The sequence below is a fragment of the Falco naumanni genome, chromosome 3, assembly GCF_017639655.2.
Source record: "Falco naumanni isolate bFalNau1 chromosome 3, bFalNau1.pat, whole genome shotgun sequence".
NCBI lineage: Eukaryota > Metazoa > Chordata > Aves > Falconiformes > Falconidae > Falco > Falco naumanni.
The window spans coordinates 89533631-89539592 of NC_054056.1; positions in this window are offsets into that span (position 1 = coordinate 89533631).

A 5962-nucleotide genomic window follows, 5' to 3' on the forward strand; every position below is an offset into this window, starting at 1 on the left:
ACCTTCCTGCCACAAATGTAATACCAGAACTACACAGTGTCTAATGACTACACCATTTCTGCCTCCGCAAAGTAAATTACTGTATTTCTGTACATCTAAGGTTTATTAACAATAATAGTTGCTACGTTGTGTTTTTCAAATTTGGAAAGAGAACCCCTTTTTTAAGGTTGTCTCTTCACTGTTAACAGTCGCAAAAGGTGTTAAACTTGCTGTGAGCTTAGCAGTCGGTGAGGTCTGTTGGTATCACCTCTGATACTGGTGACAGGCCATTTTAAACAAAATTGGAAAAATTTCATCAACCTTGTCGGGGCCAGTAACGCGGGCTGACTGCAAACCAACTTAGAAAGGGATTAATGCATAACAAGATGAGCAACTTTTTTGTGTGTGTGTGAGAGCCAGATCTCTGAGGAAAATCTGTTTCATAACAGTCTGAGATTTTTTTTTGCTTTGTACTGTGCATGCATTTTTAACCATTTTGCTTAACTCCATTAGCTTCCTAACATCCCTATTAGACAATCTAGATAGAATGTTAAATACAACAGCTTTGTAAGTGACATGTACTCATTTAAAATTTAAAAAACGCAGAAACGAAGATTGCCCTGGGATTTCTTGTTTCTTAGTTGTTTTGGCCCTTGGGGGTGGATTTAACTCTAAATTTTATATTGCCTCCCTGTTTTCCTGGGACATGCAGGATGTCCCTGGATGCTGTCAAACTGAGAGCATTTCTGTCAGTAGCTTCGAGGTCCCATGGTCACGTAGGAGAGTGTTGATGAAGGGAACCTGTGAGGATCAGAAGTGTGCTCTTAATCTCTTAATTAAGAAGCAAGGGAATGTCTTGCTTCTACAGGTTTTCCAGCTCCTGTTACCTGATAGGGTTGACTGATGCAACTGTGGCAGGATCAGAGAGAAATCTCAGAAGACCAGCTTGTAGCCCAGGTTGTCTCCATCCTCATCCTTTTGCTGGAAAGTCAGGTGTATAAAGATCAGGAGTACTAAAAGCATCTTCTCAGAAATGCTGCAATACTTTGTGGGTTGGATATTATATTATGACAGTCGTTACACCACACACAAAAAAAGTAGCAGTCTGTATCAAGGTTGGTTTAAGTGGAATTTAATTTTGTTGAGAAATTATTAGGTGTTTCTCATTTTCTGTAGCGTGACTTCCCTCCGTAAACAGATTGTGTTTTCTGCCTCTGTTTTGTATCACTATCCCCTTCCAGGCTCCTTCTTCATCTTGACTCTCCATGTCACTTTTTTTTCTTCCTCTGTGTTGTGCAGTGTTAGTACTGGGGGAGGCAGTCCTTTTCTTCTTTCAGGTATGGTAGAAGGAGTAGTTACGGGAAAGCCCTGTGTATTTCCTGCATCTCCAGAATGAAGGTGCCCGTTTGACCAGTTCAGAGGAAACAGATACCCAGTACAAAACAGCTGAGAGTTCTAGCTGACTACTTCTAATGAACCTCTACTGAGAGCACACAGGTGATTTTTTTCTTAGTCTCATAACTCAGCTGTATTTCAGCTCACTTTTGCAGGAGAGTTGAAAACATGTCTGACGTAATGCAAACTGATCCTGCCAAACTGCTCCAAAGCATGGGGCAGGGATAACTGGAATTTTCAGGCTATGTGGTTTTATTTAAGCATAAACAAATAAACAGTTTTTCCCCTGCAATCATTCCTGGAAAACTAGTACTACTTAAACAAACTGCACAAAAAATATGCCAGACAGCTAGGATGGAAAATTTTGATCTAAAAGGTTAATGTTTAACATTATGAGCATGAAAATAGAAATAAAGAGACAATTAAAGCTCAGAAGATGGAAAAATTAGGCGAAAATATCTTTCTAAGCATGCTTTCTAGTTCGTTGACCTTTCCATCAAAAGAACAATAGTGTGCATTTATATTAAAATGAGTGTAAAGTACCGTTTTCTTACTCCTAAATAAGAAAGGTACACAAACTATAAATAAGACTTTAGGCTCAGCATCCTTCAGCACTAATTGGAGCTAGCCGAATAATTTTTGGTAGGGAAAAAATATAATCAGAGTGCCAGTTTGTCAAACTCATTCTGAAGGGAAGACTAGTAGGGCGATTTCATTTTCAATGAAATACTGCCAGAGAACTCTTGTGAAAACTCATCTGGTGGATGTTTGGGGTTCGTTGCCATGCAGCCTGCTCAGGGTGACAGGCTCCAAGCCTGAACAGTTTTTTGGGAGGTGTGTTATACCTTTCAAATTGGTGTTCAATAAAAATTCTGTATTAAAGATTCATCACTTCAAGGTGCTTTATGTTTTATCTCTCTGAAACAGTTAGAAATTATGTTCAGCATGTCGTAAAGGCATCCGTTAAATGTGCAAGAATTTGAAGTATTTCAAATGTTTGACTTGAGAAACTGGCAGATACTACATGAACCAGTATCACTTACAGATATAAAATTAAAAGTATCCTAAGAAAAATATGATAATTACATTACAAAGATAAAGAGGACCCCAAATACTCCAGTAATATTACATGGGCAAAATTCTGGAAGCTAATAATAATAAATAAATTTTTCTCCCAATTTTTCCAATCTAGGTAACTATGCTAATTTTTTAAACAAAATGAATTTATAACATATAATTTTTTATTTTTATATTTATAAATTTATTTATATTTAAATTTATATATAAATTTATATCATATACAAAATAACAAGAAAGCTGTACTATACATGGGCAAGACACTTAAACGGTGAAATTAAATAACAGTGAAAGCTTAAAGATGTTCCTTTGGAAATTCTGGAAATTCAGTCTGTAAAAGTAATATGCTGTATGTCATCTGGCCTGGACCCATAAGCCTGCTAGCAACTTCTTTCTCACAGTTTAACTCAAATCAGTCTTGAAATTCCATCAACCGCGTCATTTTCCCTAGGAAATACTGCAAGAGAAACAAGAAGCATGCCCTCAGAGGTGTTTTTCTAACCTCAGACTCTTTGTCCCTCCCTCATTTTTATTTTTTTTTAAATTAAGCAACTCACTTAAATTTAAGTAAGTTGGAACTATAACCACGTCATTACAAATTGATATAAAACTATGCCAGAGAGCTAGTATTGTTTCTCCATTACAAGATATGCTGTTGGATAAAACCATAATATGCAACTGCTCTTATGACCCCATGTGTCTCATCCAGTTTTATCTTTTAGCCGTTTATAATAGGTGTTCTTAAACCCATTTGATAAGCATTTTACAATATCATTGCAATGATACAACACAACTTGTCACCTGGATCAACAATTTCCAATCCATACTCTGTCACATCTGTTAATTTTGTTCACAAGATTTAGCTGAACACACTTCTTGCTAATGACCTGTAAAAAGGAGTCATAAAACCACTACTCAGGTCCAGATCCAAAATCTGTTTAGCCCAATGTCTTTTTTTTTTTTTTTTTCCCAAAAGCACTCGACAGTGAAAGCCTACAGATGAATATAAAAGCAGAGGAAGCGATGCAGCTATACCTCCCTGGTAGACCTCAGATTCCAGTGATGTGTAACATGATGAGTTGCTAGCTAATCAGGCTAACAAGTAGCTTTATTGTTCTAAAATAAAAGCCTTTTTGTGGTTAAAGCTGTAGAAAACTGAGCCTAAATATTCCTTTCTTGATGGCTCAAATAACTATAAGAAAATCTTGCAAATAACTTAAATCGGATTAAGTTCCTCTCTCCCCTCTCCTTCCTGACCTCCAGCCTTTTGTACCTTCACCTTCATGCAGTCTGCTGCACATTGAGTATACCAGTAAAATCAGTGAAAGATATCTGCATTAGGGAGGCACTTTTAAAGTTATTTTCAAGCAGGCTTTCCCCCACGCAGTGATGGCTGTACAGTGTAATCGCTCACGCTCCACTGGAAGTACAGTCTGCTGCAGAGCCATGGTATAGGGATGGACAGGACGGGAAGGCTGAGGAATGGAACAATTTAATCTGATACGTCTACTAAGACAAACGTGGTTTGCAACTCCAGTATAAAGAAAATTATCTTTGGTATGAAGGGGAATTTAATATAATGAGAATCCAGCTCTCAAACATTAGACATTATACTAAATGCTATGATTAGAATTTTCTATTGCAAGAAGTTAAATACGTAATTTCTCCAACACTGATCTATTTCTCCAGAACAGATGTTTTGAAAGGGAAAGCTCAGTCCCTGGTGTTGTAACCCTGAATCACACATACAGAAATTAAGTAGGAAAACAGGATGAGTTATTCCAATCATTCAGCTTTTTGTCAGTTTCTATCAGCTAGGAGTGAAACAGATTAAGTAAACAGCACACTAACTTTACAAAAAACATTAAGTATTTCCAAATAGCCAGCATGTATTTGCCACATCCTCCCCCAGTTAGATAATCAGAGCCTTGCTTGGAAGAACGTTTCACAGATACTTTTAGAAGGCATACTGCATTCAGTGCAGAATTCTTGCCCCCTCACAAAAGGCAGTTAAATCGATCTAACATGACAAGTCCTCTTTCCTGCTACCCACCTATTTATTATTGAAGTTACAGGGATTTTCTAGCATTTGGTATTAAGCTGCTGCCCTGGCTTTCCCTGGCTAGTTTTTTCCTAGCTAGGTTGAAAGACTAGGAAAAAGAAAATACTGTTAATCATCCATTTCTCAGCAACAACCACTAATGGCTTCATGGTTGCTCCAGCATCTTCTTCATGCACTTCACAGTGAATTTATCAGGCTGATTTGAAACCTCTAGCTTCTTTCAACATGCTACTCATAGCCCAGATCTGATAATCCAGTTTTCAGAAACACTAACTTCTAGTCTTCTTTTTTTTGAGACGACACATTAACATGTATGACTGATACAGACAAAATCAATAACACTCATTAGTAGGTTTGTAATTAAAAAATAAAACCAATCTTAAGGTCTGAAACGTTTCCTAGTCAACAACACTCAGTTTGCATAAAATCTCTTTGACGGGAAGGAGTGTAAGGAGGGTAGGAAAGGGGGAAGGTAAAACCTGAAAGCGCAAAAGCCCTTCACTGTGAATCTAGATAGCTCCTTCTTTCATCTAACACAAAATACATTGAGGAAAAGACTATTAAAAGTCAATAAAAGCAATGAGTGATTATAAAAGCTGAGAAAGTTTTTCTCGTGGTCAGTTTACAGAGAACACTATTTAATTTTATTTAACTTGAAGCTTAGAGAATGGATGGAGATGTAGCTCAGCACTGAATGTCATGACTACCTGCAAACAAGCCTGTACCACAAACAGAACTATTCCAGTCCCCTGTAGAGGGCCTTCAGATTCTACCATTAATCTACGTGGTTAAAATACCATGATTCTTTTGTACCCAGGAACAGTTGAAATACATGAAATCTATTGTATCTTTATTCTATGGAAATAACTAAAGTGTTTCACTTTTGCAAAAGGAACCAGTAGCAAGTATCGTGCATTTTAATAAGAAAGAGGTGAAACGTGAGAGTAAGTGAAGTACAGCTTAACGCAGGGAGGAAAAGTAGGAAGTCCTTTGCTTCATTAATATAACATTATATCCAGGCTCCCCCCACCCACCCCCACTTAAGTTACAAAGGCAATGGATGATTTTCTGTACAAGCCGAGCCTACTGTATTTTGAAATACAAGACAACTGGAAAAAGCACTCAAAGGTTTGAGATGCAAATGAGCACAGCAAATCCCTACAGTGAAGGGCTGTAAGTAGCATTAGTAAAAGAGAATATATTCCCTCAATAAGCCGTTGACTAAAGAAAACATAATCGCAGTAGTGGTCTCATTCCTTATTTACTTCTTCATTCTTCCCAAAACATCAAGAAAACATCAAGTGGTTTGTTCTTGCTCTCTTCAATTCCCAAGGCTGCCATGTGCTGCACAATACCTTTGTTGCTCCTGTATCGTACTAGGACATTCTTCCACTTGTGTATTTTTATTTATATATAAATAACAAAATATTTTAAGTTTGAATAATAATC